Raw genomic sequence first — 16,746 nt, 5'->3', positions numbered from 1 at the left:
ATATGTGGTCAGACCTGCACTCCATTGCTCTAGCCATGAGTACAGTGCAGTAGTAGCTAGGTGAGAGGGACAAAGCACCAGAATCTCCCTCCAGGTGCTCCAACTCCTCAATGGGGTGCCATTGTGCACTAACAGGGAGGAGGGAGTGACAGCATGGCACTCCTAGGCTTGACACCAGGACACTCCAAGGGCATTCTACCTCTCAACCTCAATCAGTAGCCATTATTATTGCCATATCTGCTGTGTCTGCTGACATCCTGTCAAGTAGTTAATGATAGTATTTTGCAGGATAATTTTGTAACAGTTTGTTTTAGACAATTTCCCCAAAAGCCTTGAAGTTCTTTATTCCAAAATAGGTATAGTCAGGATGTGAATAATGCACTTCATGTAGATTTTTAATTCTATCTGGCAACCCATGGCAATTTCCTTCCAAAGATGAAAAAGTCACTTAAGTTTTGGTGCCCCAAAGCTAATATTCCAAAGGCATTTATTGGAAGAACTTAATATAATTTATTCATCGATTTCTAAACACACAAGAGATTCAAACAATAATTGTTATATTAACCTTTTGACTGGATTCTAAAGGGCTGATTTTCCAAAGGTACACTTCCTAAGCATTTCAGTGGCCGTAATATGCTTTGAGACATCCTAAAGTTGTGACAGCCACTCTGTCAATGCAACAAGTTTATTTTTCTACCACACATTCTGAAAATCAGCCATTAAGTCGGAAACATTTTTGATTACATGTGCATTTTGCTCCAATTATGGATGGGAGAAATTTTAACACCTTAGATTGTGCAGATAATAGTGATGCCACGTACCGCCATTTGTGTTATTGGCATTTGGTGCAATAGTATTTTGGAATCTAGATGGTCTGAAACTGTTCTATAATGAGAACGCCAGGATAGTTATTATTAAATTACTATGGGGCATTCCATCAGAGCCTACATTAAGTATTGTGATGCAAATATCAATGGTCACAGAACAGATCATATGTGATAGGAGAAACTTATGCACTTCAGGGATAAATTATTGGAATTTTGAATGTTTTTCCAAAACCACTGGTCAGAATTCTATGTAATGATTGTGCAATTTGACATTTTCAGTCACAGGCTTGGTTGTGGCATGTTTGTTATTATTATTATTATTATTATTATTATTATTATTATTATTATTATTATTATATTTTCTGTCTCATATGATGCGTGAGAAGTCTTGCATCAAAGAAAGCTTCATTTGATATCCTCATGGAGGTTTGTCACCCTGTCCAGCTTTTTCAGGACAAGCCATTATAAACTTGCTTCCTCTGGTAATACGAACAGCTTGTCACCTGTGCTTCACCATCCACTAGATGAAAGAAACAACTTCTGTTTACCTATTTTCTCCAGACCTCGTACCATGTTCACATGATGGTACATATAATGTTGTCCCAGTTGGAATCTCCTTTACAGGGCTAGCTTTCTTCTGTTTAGTTTGTTTGGGGGTGGGGGGGAAGAGATGAACTAAAGTTAAATATTTCCATTCTCTTTGTCAGTAACTCTTCCACCATTAGTCTGTGGGTAAAATGGCCTTCCTCCACTTATTCCTCCAAAACATCTCATCCTACCATCCAGGTTGTGAAAAAGTTAATCCCTTGACCATGGTAGCACTGGATATGGTTTTCCATGCTTCATGTTGTGACATAACATGGGGGCTCCAAACAGGCAACACCCAAAATTTCAATCATTAACTGCACCATGTGTTTTATTTATATCTCATCATAGAAGTACCCTGAGTTCTTTATATTCAGAATATTTTGTAATATCCAGTGGAAATCTGGGTTAAGGAATTCAAGTGGAAACGTGCATGCTTTGAAAATTTTCTGAGATATTCAGTACATTACCAGTTGGACTTTAAGAAAAACTACAAAATAGATATGGTTCAGGGAACATTTAGTTGATATGTCAACGATTGCCAAGATTTGAATATAAACGTTAAACTTAAATGTCGAGGTAATCAAACTTCTTCATTTTGCAACATATCTTTCAGTCACCCTTTGATCTGTTTGCCTCGTGGGTTTGAAATGCTCTTATTTCTTTTCCATGTTTCCTTCAGATCTCTTAGTTTGTTCTATTTCTTTATTTCCTCACTGGTTCATTATTGATGCAATTTAAGTCAGTCACCAAGGTTAACTGCAATTGTTTACAGGAGTCAGGAACATTGGCCGTCACAAATCACTTAGTAACGTGACTTCAGTTTTATTTGAAATTGAAAAGCTATTGTAGACGTAGTCATAGACAAAATAACAGTATTGCATTACTTGAAAATATGTTCAGTACCGAAGCAGTCTGTTGTATCATGTGCTATGTTTAATGCTATTATCAGCATTATCATTTTGCAGAAGATCATTCCTCTGGAGGTACAGGATGTACTTCTGCTGTACAAGATGTGCAACATGATTACAGTAATAGAAGATTTCCAAATAATTTAGCTTCAGTAAGTTTTAAAATAATAAATGCCAGCCAAGCAAATTACCCACATGCTTGTATCATTGGGGCAATATATCGCAGGTACAAAATGCTTTTAATGTCACACAAACCTACAGTACTTCACAAATAGTGGTAGACTGGGGGGAATGTTTTTAGCCCTAAATGGAGATGTTAAGTGGGAAGCTTAGTCAAAGGTGGGTTTTGAGAACCTTTTTTAAAAGGTAGAGACACAAAAGGGTCTTACAAAGGAAGTTACAGGGAGCAAATTACAGCTTTAGTATTCTGACAATTTAAATTTACATACAGATGGAAATGGACGATTGTAACTGCACTAGAGAATACTTGAGCAAGTATTTTACATGATTTGTACATATTTAAAATAAAATTTCCAGGCTAAAGGGAAGGAGAATGCATAATAATTTTGCAGATTAGTTACAAAAATGTCTCCCTGCCAGTCAACCTACAGTTACAGAAATGTAGATCCAACAGAATGGATGGGTCACACTACAAGACAAGCTTGTATACAACTGTGCACCCGTGAAAGGAGCTTCAGTTGTTCATTGTTCCCACCCATGGATTACAAGCAGCCAAGGTGCTTGTCAGGAAAAAATCTTTTATCTTCAGTCTGTTTTTGATCCTGGTACATCGTTCCCATCTCGCACCTGTTTAGGACCTGCTGCTGGATCACTAAAAACCACCAAACAATACCTCGGTGCTTTTGGAGTTCTAGTTAGCACTAAATTAATGCATTTCCAAATGTGTACACTTTTAAATTAAGCGGCAGTAATTTTTGAATCCATTTTCTAAATAATTCATTCATCATGAGCATTGTACCTTAATTACAAGCAGTTTCCCATTAAGTGTTTGCAACATTAAGAGCAATGAAACAACGATGTGAAACAAAATGTTACATTTCTGACATTGGGCTGCAGTGAGAAGATATTTTTAACTGATGATGCATTGAGCTGCTAAATGATAGGTCATGTTTTTCTTCAAAATAAGAAAGTGGAGTTTTTATAGCCGGGGGAATGACTAATGTTTCTTTAACGTAAGCAATACGAAAGGGTATTTATGGCACTGATTTATGGTTTAAAGAAACATAATGCTATAATAAAGTGGTAACACACATATGATTTTTGTTCCAAGCTATAAATATATTTGGGGCTTCAGAATTGTCGGAGCTGCTATTGAAAGCCATGTTAATTTCAGTATAATCTATCTGTATTTTTGCAATCTGGCTTACATTGTAATGTTCTTGTCTAACCCTAGACAGGTTCGAAGGCCTCTAAATGATTTCTAGTCGATGATTCTGCTGCTCTTTCTTTGTTTTAGAAAATTACACATTTTAACTTTTCCCAATGGAACAGTTTGAATAATCAGAAAGACTACAATTCTAGGTCCAAAAAGAGAAAATGCAGAAGAAACTCAGCAGGTCTGACAGCATCTGTGGAGAGAGAGAATAGAGCCCATGTTTTGAGTCAGGATGACCCTCCTGACGTGCAATGTTGATTCTATTCTCGCTCCTCATGCTGTCAGACCTGCTGAGTTTCTCCAGCACTTCCTGTTTTTGTTTCAGATTCCAGCATGTGCAGTATATTGCCTTTAAAAGTCTAGGTCCATAGTGCTGTGATTTTGGGCTCTGTCAAATGGCTGGTATCAATGCTATGGGAGCCACAGAGCCATAAAATAACATGAGCCACATTGCTGACCATCTCCAAGGGAAAAGGCACAGGCAAATAACATGAGACCTGAAAACAGGCCAAGTTAAAAGTTTCTCTCTCAATGTTTGATGATTAGTACACAGATATGGTAAAGATTATACTGAAGTGTTATAGTTCAACAGTAAGGGCCGGATTTTCACGATCCTCATTGGGACTGACTTTAATCAGGCCATTAAAGTTGGCCTATTGACCTATTGGAATATGAACTCCGAGTAAGGGGCCAATCAGGGAGACTTTACTTTGTATATAAGCGGGAGTGTTCGTTCCTCTTCCACTCCTGAAGGCAAACTGTTGACTGACAGCACTCTGTATACTGGGGCTGGAATTGTAAGTAAAAGGATTCTGGTGAGGGGACTTTCGCCTCTGTGAATTTATTACACGGGGCAGGGACTGGTACACCCTGGACGTCCCATCGCCATTTCGCCCTCGGCCATTGAAGAAGGCAGGGGAGGGAGCAGGGCCTGGACCATGCTTGCTCCAATGGAAGAAACAACTGACCGTGTTGTGCATTCATTGAGAGCTTCAGCTAAGTTTTTAAACGTATGTTCACGGAGATGGCAGACTTTAGCAGCTGTCGGGGTTGACACCAGCTGCTTGGAGGTGTGAAACATTGGTTTAGTGGCGGGAAGAGTTGAAAATATAAATTAAATGGATTTTCCTTATCATGAAATGCTGTAACATGTGTTCATTAAAGGTGAGTTATGACAGCGTTGTGAGTGGAAGATGTAACTTCCCCTTAAACAATATGTTTGCTAGTTGTTACTTCTGCCAGCTGGCAAGCTGTCAAGTTAAAGATCAACATTGTAAATTTGCAAAGTTTTTGCTAGATGAGTTAAAAATACTTCATCTAATGGGATAAAAAAAAGGAAAGTACATTTCACACTATTGTAATCGCCTGGTATGATAACAATGTGTAAATTTTTAATCTCTTCCCATGAATCTAGTCCAGACATTCTGTTTAGAGAGCAGGACTGAAGTCAGTTTACTGGGAGAGCTTTCTGTGCTCTTGGCCACAATTCGGCTTGCTCATTGTATTACAAATGTTTGACTCTGAGTGGAACTTTATCACTTTTGCATCAAGTGGTGGCTGAGGTGAAAAAACACTTTGCAACTCACCCAGCTGCGCAACCCCTGTTTCTCACCAGATAATCCAGTACGTGGTGCAAAAAGAAATGGAGACATGGTCCCAAGGCCGTCACGCTGAAAAGCAGATAACATTGGGATTCCTGAGATCGGGGACACACCAATCTCCCATCTTCAATAAAGGTGAAAACCCCCCACCCTCCCCCCCCCAACCCCAACCGTACACATGGAGACCCCCCCCCCCCCCCAACCCCCGACCACCACCACCGCCACATGTACATGAGCATCCCTCTCACCTCATGAACATGGGAACCCCCTCCACGAAGTTCCCCGGAGGGACCCCAGGCACTGCCGCTTACACACAGTGCAGTGCCAGGGTACTGACTATGTGCCTCTCTCCCGGGTGCTACACTTGCCTGTGACCCTGGCAGTTTCCCGTCCCTTGGTTCCCATTTTTAAAAAAAACCTGTTGTAAACTTTGCTAACCTTAAGGGGGAAAATCCCACACTGGGGGGAAAATATGGCAGAGAAGCCCTTTATAATTATTTAAATGAGTTTCTGACCTTTTGGGCTAGTAATTTTGATATGTCGTGGGGGGTGGGGTGGGGGGGGGAGATGTGGCTCTGATTTTAGCCGCACTCAGGACCCGATTGTCTTCCCCCGCCCCCCCAATCATGTTTTGGAAGTGGAGACGGTCCACAATTGGCCAGCATCAGGATCTTTTGATCCTCCTGCCATCTGCCGGGTATCCCATTCTGTGTAGTCCCTGCCACTGGGGAGCCCGCAGTAGGGGTTTTCTGTTGGTGGGGCCAGAAAATCCCACCAGTGAGATCTATCTTCTAAGTATTGCAGCAACACACAAGGCAGAATCTGGCAGAGCTGCCAGAGACGTAGAATCATAAGAGTCTACGGTGCAAAAGAATCCCACCCAGGCCTATCCCCGTAACCTCACATATTTACCCTCCTAGTCCCCCAACACTAAGGAGAATTTAGCATGGCCAATCAACCTAACCCACATATCTTTGGACCATGGGAGGAAACTGGAGCATAATCGGAGAAAACCCACACAGTGTGGAAAATATGCAAACTCCACACAGACAGTGACCCAAGCCAGGAATTCAACCTGGGTCCCTGGCACTGTGAGACAACAGAGCTAACCACTGTGCCATTGTGCCATCCATTGAGCAGATGTGCACAGATAATGGAGAAATCCATCCAGATGTGAATTATGGCATTCTTTCTGGAACTCTTGGATCCTCACTTACATCCCATAACTGGAAATGGCTATCTGTGTGTGTAACAGAGCAGGACAAAAGCAAAGGCTGGGTTATGACTATCAGGATTACTACATGGTGAATGACGTTGGGGAATAGCAAGGCAGGTTGGAGACTGGCTGCTCCTCATGAGTGATGGCTGCTGGAAATGGCTGAGAAACAGGTTCTCAGAAGCCTCTCTAGCATGTACTTCAATGCCTATGACCACTGCTGCAGGGCACGAGATGCTACAAGCCTGTATGCTCAACCTCCTCATCAAATGAAATTTATGTCTCCTCCACATCATCTGGGTGCAAGATCTCAACGCTTTTGTTGAATGAAGTTATGCAAGGCTCAGCAGACAACAATAATCAGTGAGGCTCTTGCTGGGTCACACTGCAGAGCATCTCCACAACTATCCAGGTAATGGAATCATATCTTCATCGTTCCTACTGTCTGATAGTGGTCCTTGTGGGGCCGTGACTTGTATTGTGTTCTTCCTCTGGCTGACTGCAAGAGTTTCTGCCTGGCCTCATAAGGCAGTCCAGACAGAGTAACTCCTGTCACAGAGCATCCATCCCTGTACTGCAGATGTGGCTGGAACAAATATGCCACCTGGGAGTTCCAAAACATTGTAAGAAATAAGAGCAGGGGTAGGCCTTCCAGCCACTTTAGCTTACTCGTTCATTAAATAAGATGGTAACTGATCTGACTGTGGCCTTAACTCCACTACCTTACCTGCCCGCAATAATCTTTGACTTAATTGTCGAATAAAAATCTATCTAATCCAGCCTTGAATATGTTCAATGCCCCAGCCTCCACTGCTTTCTGGGGAAGAGAGTTGCAAAATTTAACTATCATTTGAGAGAAAAGAAACCCTCCTCATCTTTGTCTTAAATGGATGACCTCTTCTTTTCAAACTAAGCCCCCTATTTCTAGACTCTCCCACAACTGGAAATATCCTCCCAACATTCACCCTGTCAATTGCCCTCCAAATCCTATATGCTTCAGTAAGGTCACCTTTCATTCTTCTAAACTCTAACTTCCTTAACCTTTCTTCATAAGACACTGCCTTCATCCCAGGAATCAGCATAATATACCTTCTGAACTGTTCCCAATGCAATTATACTACTCCTTAAGAAAGGAGACCAAAATATACCGTGTACTCCAGATACTGTCTAACTACAGCCCTGTAGAGACACTTCCCTACTTTTGTACTCTGTTCCCCTTGTAACAAAAGCCAACATTCTGTTTGCTTTCTCAGTTACTTGCTGTACCTGCGTGTAAGTTTTTTACTTTTCATGTACCAGGACATTCACATCCCTCTGTACCACAGATTTCTGCAGTCTATCTCCATTTAAATAATATTCTATTTTGCTGTTCTTCCTGCGAAAGTGGAAATACTCACGCACTCCTAAATTATATTCCATCTTCCAGTTTTTTGCCCATTCATTTAACCTATCTATATTCCTTTGCAGATTCTGTCCTCTTGACAACTTGCTTTCCAACCTGTCTTTGTGCCATTAGAAGTCTTACAACTGTACACTCAGTCCCTTCATCCAAATTAATATAGATTGTAAGCAGTTAAGGCCCAACATTGATCTCTGTGACACTCCACTACTTCAGTTTTTCAGTTCATTTATCCTGACTCTACATCCTGTTAGCTAATCAATCCATGTTAATATATCACTCCCAACATCATGAACTCTTAACTTCCCATAATTATTTTTTATGTGGCATCTTATCAAATGCCTTTTGGAAATTCAAATGCAATACACCTGCTTCTGTATTATCCACCCCTTATGATGCTTCCTCAAAGAAATCTAATAAGTTATTCAGCTATCATTTCCATTTCACAAAACTATGATGACTCTGTCTGATTGTATTATGATTTTCTAAATATGCTGCTATTAGCTTCTTATTAATGGATTCAAGCATTTTCCCCTTAGCAGATGTTAAGGCTAACTGCCCTATAGTTTCCTATTTTTTTTCTCTCTGTCTTTTCATAAATTGAGTTTTTGCAGTTGCAGTTTTCCAATCTGCTGGGACTTCTCCAAAATCATAGAATCATACAGCACAGAAAAGGCCATCAAGTCTGCACTGACACATTAGAAACAACTGAACTCCCAACTAATTCCAGCACTTGGCCTATAACTCTTAATGTTATGATGTGCCAAGTGTTCATCCAGATACTTTTTAAAGGATGCGAGGCAACCTGCCTCTACCACCTTCCCAGGCAGCGTATTCCAGACCATCACCACCCGCTGGGTGTCCCCCCCCTTAACCTCCTGCCCCTCACCTTGAACTATGCCCCCTTCTGACTCAACTAAAGGGAACAGCTGCTCATTATCCACTCTGTCCATATCTCATAACCTTGTATGCCTTGATCAAGTTACCCGTCAGTCTTCTCTGCTCCAACGAAAACAACCCAGGCTTACGCAACCTCTTTTCGTACCTTGAATTAAACTTAAAAGCCTAGGGTACTTTGGAAGATTACAATTAAATATCCACCATCTCTGCAGAAACTCCCTTAATACCTGAGGATGAGGGCTACAGATCCAGGGGACCTATCAGCCCTCAGGTCTGATAACTTTCCCAATACCCTTTCTCCGGTGAATGTTGTTAAAGTTTCTCCCTCTGTATTGCTGCTTGATTTGCAACTACCCTTAGGACAATTCTTGTGTCTTCTACAGTGAGAACAGATACAAAATATCTGTTCAACACTTCAGCCATTTCCTTGTTTCCCATTACTTCCCCGGCCTCACTCTCTAATTTACCAATGCTCACTTTAACTACTTTTCTTTTACTAAATTTGTAGAAACTCTTACATTAAAAAGATTATAAAGTTGCAGAATCAACACATACTATTAAAAAAGGAAATTATTTCAAATTAGATGATGCTGTGCATAAATAAAAAGAGCAAATAGCATCTACAAAAAAAAAGGACAACGATAGGAGGGGAATGTGTTATATTTCCAGCTAGTTTTCTCTCATACTCTAATTTCTGCGCCTTTTTTTGTCATTTCGAAAACGTCCCCAATCTTTCTACTAATCTTTGTAAGATTGTACGTTTCCTTTAATTTGATACGATTCTTAACTTCCAGAGTTAGTCGTGGATAGTGCATTTTTCTTGGAGTTGTTTTTTTCTCAATGGCTGTAATAGAAGCTGGGTACAAAGCTGCATAATGTACTTCCTGTGGTTGCACACTGGTTGAACATTGACAGAATTGCATCCTTTTCAGTAGTTCAGTGACACAGGCTGGTCCAACAGAGTTTTGATTATCAAATGTCTACAATCACTGACACCTTGCACATGTGGGAAAGTCCCATATACCACTGACCTCTCAGCCTGGCACTCAGGATCTGTGGTGTAGGATGAACTCAACATCTCTCTTAAACAGCACATTGGTCACCTGTCTTAAGCAGTGGTGTGCCACTGCCTGGGATAATCCCACAGATGTTAACAGTGAATCCTTGAATGGATATGGAGGCATAGAAGTTGGGCACAGTGGTAATTTTGAATGACACTAGCACAGGGTGGCCACCAACCCTATTGCACATGTATCACCCTATGCCATGGCACACAGCTTAATAACTGACTCCCTGGAAAGGCAAAGTCATCCTTGGCACTGCCTCTTGAGTATCTGCATGTAATTCATTTGGATTATGAAAACTCTGGGCAGCATCCATAAGACTAAGATATAAGGGCAAAATTGGGCCATTCTGCCCACTGAGTCTGCTCTGCCATTCAATCATGGCTGATAATTTCCTCGACCCCATCCTCTTACCTTTTCCCTGTAACCTTTGATCCCCTTACCATCAAGAACCTATCTATCTCAGTCTTAAATATACTCAATGATCCGGCCTCCACAGCCCTCTGTGACAAGGAATTCCACAGATTCACCACCCTCTGGCTGAAGAAATTCCTCCTCATCTCAGTACTGCCACTCTGCCTAATCTTGCAGTGACACCTGCCCATCTGCAGTTTGTACTGTCTGCTGCAGCTGCCATGCTAGCAATGGTGGCTCTGCAGAATGGCGTTGTCATTCTTTGCGCGCTTCCCCCAACACTCGTGATTGCAGTAGCACTAGAGGGATGGTTCCTATCATTGACTCTCAGCCTTTACAGACTGATTGCCAAGGATGAATTTAAGGTTTTTGCTTCAAGGCTTTGGCTCCTCAGTACAGCAGAGCTGAGCATCTCCTCTTAAATCTGTGCCCACAGTTCCTCTGATTTGACCAAATACTTCCATCTCTCTCTCTCTCTCTCTCTCTCTCCTCAGTCCTAGATTGCATTGCAAGTGGAGGCAGATCAGCCTTTTCAGTGAAAGTTAAGAGATGCTGCCTGAAAACCGCCAGGTTTTAATGGACACATTTCTGATGGTACGTGAGCCCTTCAAGTCTCCCGTTAAATTTGTACTGCAGAATAAAATTTGATTCAGAGCTATGTAAATTTGGCTTAATCACCTCTGACAGTGAGCTTTACTACCTTCCTGCTGCTTCAGAGCAGCATTGCTACCTCGTTTGCTTTCCTCCCAGTGTGTAATTACTTTCCATTTTCCTGCCACAGGGACTCCAATCTGAATCATCCTGTGTGATTCAGTGGCCCCACTCCCCATATTTCCTCCTCTGGTTGGCCCAATTAAATTTCATCCACTGTCCCAGAACAGTGAGACATAGTTATTGATTTCTAGCTACGTCGGAAATTGCCTTCCACTCTTCTCGCGTCCATCCTTTCTTCCAGGCAGGTTTTAATCCTTGTCCAATCCTCTTAACATTTTTACAGTAATCTGCATAGTAGCTTGTCAAAGGCTTCCTGAAAGTCTCCATCCACCACATTAAGTACACTTTCTCTATCTGTCATTTCAGGTTTGTTGAGCACAATCTTTCCTGTTGGCTGGTTCTAATTATTTTCTCTTCTTCTAGATATTTAGAATTTCATCTTTAATTAAAGGTTCCAAAATGTTCCCGACCATAGACGTTAAACTAATTGGCCCATAATTATCTGAGTTTTCACAATATTCATTTAACAAATTGATATAACATGGTTATTTTCCAGTTGTCCAGTACACACCCACACTCACTAAAACCCTGAAATATAATATTTAGACCTCATTATTTCATCCTTCAGTTGAATCTATCCCAAATAGGTCTGTCTTTGGTTTTGTTTTCTTTAGCACTTCCGTTCATTCTTTGCAATAAAATCTTTTGCCTCACTATAACATTCCAATATTCTTGTTATAAATTCCATTGTAACATACTTGTTAGTATCCCTATCAGTTTCCATTTTTCCTTTATTAACAGAATATTCTCTCCTCTCAGGGGTGTCACCTCACATTTCATAATTATCTTATTAAATTACACATTTGTATACCATTTGTGTTTCTCTCCTTTTTACATGATCCTTCTTGTTAACTTTTTCCTTGTAACCTCTTAGATCTATCATTTTTATTTTATCTGTAAATGCATTTGCTCTTTATCCACAGCATCATGCAACTTGAGGTAGTCTTTTTTTAATAGTATGCATTATTTGCAGTTTTACAGTCTTAATTGTGAAGGATGGTATGGTGGCACAGTGGTTAGCACTGTTGCCTCACAGTGCCAGGCATCTGGTTTTATTCCTGGCTTAGGTCACTGTCTGTGTGGAGTTTGCACATTCTCCCTGTGTCTGCGTAGGTTTTCTCTGGATGCTGCGGTTTCCTCCCACATTCCAAAGATGTGCGAGCTAGGTGGATTGACTATGCTAAATTGACCCTTAGTGTTAGAGTGGCTGGCTAGGGTAACTTCATCGGGTTATGGGGATAGGCCCTGTGTGGGATTGTGGTCAGTGTAGATTCAATGGGCCGAATAGCTTCATCCTTCATTGTAAGACTGTATAATTTTTGTGATATTCCATTGTTGATCAACAGTTCCAATTTTTCTTCCTATCTTATCTTCATTCATTGCACATCTTTAAAAAAAATTCTATCTGTTCCTATCTGCTGTTCTTATTTTCGAACTTTTTTTCTTTTTTTTGATTTGGACCTTAAATTTTACCACGTCAATGTATCTATCTGCTGTTTCACTATTCAAAACTGGAACAGTTAAGTCCTCTCCATTTGTAAACATACAGACATAGTTTCGGGATTCTCCACTGATGCTGCCAGCGAAAATGGAGAATTTGGCGCTCAGTTAAATCTTCATTCACTGCAGCTGGACTAGAGAATCCCAGCAGCAAGCGAGATTGTAGAATTCCAGCTCATGCCCCAGGAAAGAGTCCTGCGTACATTTTAGGAATTCAATCCACATTTCTTCATTTACTCCCTTCCAGTCCCAGTCAATGAATGGATAATTAAAATCCCCGAGAATGATAATTTTGTAATACCTATGTCTTTCCTGTCTCAGTTTCCTTCCACATGAGAGGAAATGGAGTACAAATACACACACATGCAGCAATCTGTTCTTGTATGTTTGATATCTAATCAAATTGCAAGACTGAATTTTAACACTGAAAATGTGTGAATTGGAATCAGGTCAGATGTTAATTTTTTAAAAATCAGGAGCCCGAGCGCAATATGTCACCGAGTCGCCCATTTCCTGGCTTAACCAAGGTCAGGCAAGGGACAGGCAACCAGTGCACTCGGGTTGTCATTCTGAATATTTTTTGCTTTGCGGGTTTAGTATTGAATGGCTTAATTACCCAGGCCTTAACCAACAGCTAAAGGAAGGCGAGGACAGTTTCAAGAGGAAGGTGATATGTATGAGCCAGGAGGAGCTGGAGTCATTCTGCCCACCCTTACTAAGACACATTGAATTGAGGATAGGACACCCTTTTGAGTAGAAAAGACGCACGCAACATTAACATTCAGCCAACTTTTCTCAATGAAATACAATGAAATTGTCTGCAATTGCTGTAAAATGCAAAAATACATCAACAATATTTGGCTATGTGGACCATTTCTCTCAAGTAAGTGACTTTAAGCAACTTCATCAATGTTAACAGGATCCATGTTAACAGCAAACTTGAAGTAAAACACAGAAAAGAAACCTCCTACACTTGAACCAATCAGGAAAGAGGCGAGGTGATGGCCTAGTGGTATTATCACTAGACTGTTAACCCAGAAACTTAGCTAATGTTCTGGGGACCCAGGTTCAAATCCCGCCACGGCAGATGCTGGAATTTGAATTCAATAAAAAATATCTGGAATTAAGAATCTACAGATGACTGTGTAACCATTGTTGATTGTCAGGAAAAAACCATTTGGTTCACTAATGTCCTTTAGGAAAGGAAAGCTGTTGTCCTTACCTGGTATGGCCTGCATGAGATTCCAATGTGGTTGACTCTCGGGCAACGAGGGATGGATAATAAACAGTAATGCCCATGTCCCACAAATGAATTAAGAGATAAAACATTTATTGTTTTTTTTATCAGGGAGCTATAACGTAGTAACTAAAAAAAACACATTCTTCACCTGTGTGAAGGCAATACTACTTTTCACCTGAAATGCAATAGGAATTAAAGTAGTCACTAATCAAGGAAGCATGCCAGATGCTAGCTAATCTTCCACTGTATTTACCATGGGGTTGGAGTTTATATCAAACACTGACATGGTTATGCCAGCTCCTCACGATGTAACTGGAACACTCCCTTTCTGTCTGCTTTGACTGCTTCAAACATTAAGGAAGATTAAACAAACTCATTTTACAATGTTCAAAAACAAAATAAAAAAACTTGTGCTGAAGCAATTAAATTTCAGTTGTTTGGAAGCCAACATCTCCACTATTATAACCTCTCGTAAGCTGCAGTGATCTCTGAAGGAGGCCACAATATCTGCATTGATACTTGCATGATTAAATCTGTGGAAGTATCTTGTTTGTGATGAAGCATGCCCCATTATTTATTGTGCTGTTTTGTAGTGATACAAACACCAAATCTAGCTGGGTGTCTTTGCCAGCCTGTGTTTCAGAAGTGAAAGCTGGCAGTGCCACACTTGTCATCCAGTGCAGCTTTTGTATATGTGCAAACTGAGTTAATGTCATGAAGCTGCAGGATCTGAGTGCCCAGTCACAGACGAAGTTGTAAAACCATGGCATGCATCAAGCCGATTTAGAGCACAAATAGGCTTGGACTAGATTACTGAGTGATTGTATTCATCCTGGATCATGTTGCTTTCAATTGGCTGCAGTCTTCTACATACTTGTGTGGATTAAGACTGGAAGCTTAATCAGGCTAGTTAGAGCAGATCTGGGTTGATGAAATAATGTCTTAAATCAACAACATGCAGCTCCAATATCTTTAAACATGAGTAATGCTGCATTCAAAATGCTATATTTATCATTCATATTAAACAAAAGAGCAACTTACTTTATAATGTTTGCACTGCTTTTATTAATTTGATGTGATTTATATGACAACTGCAGCATTAATATTGCACTTTTTTATATATTCATAATTTGACTGTCTAAGTATTAGTTTTCCAGGATATCCAGCACTTTAGGAAGTACACCAAGTAGTAATATATCTCTTTTGTGAAAATATCAACAAGTTATGTGAATGGCAATAAGTAGAATGTTGTTTTTTTGGAACAGGACCTAATTACAAAAATAAGGCTTTGCTGTCTGTTTCCTGGTCATGTATGTAAGTCAGAAAAGGTTTGAATGTTTGTGAACCTGGATTGCTGCAAGGTGTAGTAGGGAAACAGTATGGTGTTTTATGTGACAATGGAAACCACATCTAACAAATGATATTAGCTCTTAGATGTATAATTATTGAAGCCTTTTATGATTTCTTCCCAAGTGTGTGATATTTCTACAGAATAGCAACATCAATCTGCTGTGCAACAAATAGTATTGTAATTTACACTTGGAAATAGTTTGCATCCGAGAAAAATGTGTTGGAAAAATTCACTATGTGGGATGGCGTGTAAGATGCAAATCACTGGCACAGGTCCTTGTTCTTTTCAATTACTGCTAATGATACCATGGGTTGAATTTACAGAAGTGAGGATGAGACTTGCCTGGAAAGCAGCAAAGGCTAATAGTGGGTGGGAAGAGCAGCATTGAGCCCACTGTCAGCAATAGAGGCTTTTTGTGCCATATAGTGCAGCACTCTGTGGTGAAAGTTTTCATCCGTGAGTTCAATAACATATCGCTGGTGAGGCAGCCTCTGAGTGGCCCACCCTGCCATCACCTCAGTGCTGCAAACATTGGGGCGCCACAGTTAAGGACCATTCCAGCATACACCTGCCATACTTCAAGGGTCACTGGGAAGTGATGGCTGCCAAGAGATTTGCCATCAAGTTTTAGAATGCCTGCCTGGAGACACTTTCAGAGTCCCATTGTTAAATGCTGCACTCAAGCACAGGACGAAAACCAGCCCACGAGGTCACCAACGCAGCGTGGGAGACAGTGGCAGCAACAGTCAGTGCTATGCTGTCCAGAAGAGGACAGCTATCCAGTGCTGCAGGAGGATGAATGATCTCCTCCGTTCTGTCAGGGTAAGTCATTCTTCTCATCACTCTTACCTCACACACTCTCAAACCCATCACACCTCCACAGGGATCTGGCTCACTGCCAGCTCAAGGGAACCACCATTTGCTTTCTCACAAACATCTTCATCTCACTGACATAAAAATTGTGCGTTGTTGTAACTTTCAACAGCACTGACAATTGATGCCCTTTAGTTCCCGTGATGCCAACTCCCGCAGAAGGTGGCAGATATAACCCTGGACATGCATAGTCTTCGGCGATACTGCTTCTCAGACATCTGCAGATATGTTAGGCCCTGGAACTCTCAAGGCATCTCCAAATGACAGCTGTCTGGGTTCATCCTCTGCATTTGGAGCAGGCCCTGCAACTCCTTTCTCTTGGTTCTGTTCCTGCTTTTGGTGAGCCAGCCACCTCCATTGATGTCTTCATCTTCCCTCCACCTATGAGCAAGATGAATGAGAGCAAGATCACCAGGCTCCATGTTTTGTACGTTCTCCTCGCTGCAATATCAATGAGAGTGATTTGCCAGTTAGCCTTTCTCATTCATTGTCTAAAGCTGCCATTCAAATCCAGTGATTCACGTCTCTGGTCACTGCTTGATGCCCAGTCCTTTTTCTCATGCTGGTTGGGTAAGATCCCACACCATTTTTGCCCCAGACCAAATGATTGAGTGACTAAAGCTTTGACCACTCTGTTGTATTCTGAGCTCTCATTTTAGATGCAGACATTGTCCAAAGCTTCAGTACTAAGTCTT

General features: G+C 40.9%; 1 protein-coding gene across 3 annotated transcripts in view; it reads left to right on the top strand.

The window, feature by feature from the left end:
• The window catches only part of csrnp3 (cysteine-serine-rich nuclear protein 3), a 206,221-nt gene that overhangs the window by 76,304 nt on the left and 113,171 nt on the right, over positions 1-16,746 (top strand). Inside the window, exon 1 of one of the 3 annotated variants that reach the window (XM_080199193.1) lies at positions 4,475-4,516. The exons of the other annotated variants lie outside the window; for them this stretch is intronic. The gene's annotated coding sequence lies outside the window, so the exon portion shown is untranslated. Of the gene's footprint in view, positions 1-4,474; positions 4,517-16,746 lie in introns of those variants that run through there. 3 annotated transcript variants of the gene reach the window in all.

This window comes from Carcharhinus amblyrhynchos, chromosome 11, assembly GCF_965287045.1.
Source record: "Carcharhinus amblyrhynchos chromosome 11, sCarAmb.v2.hapA, whole genome shotgun sequence".
In the NCBI taxonomy this organism is placed as follows: Eukaryota; Metazoa; Chordata; class Chondrichthyes; order Carcharhiniformes; family Carcharhinidae; genus Carcharhinus; species Carcharhinus amblyrhynchos.
Note: the sequence above shows the minus strand (reverse complement) of the source record. Positions and strands in the feature narration are given on the sequence as shown.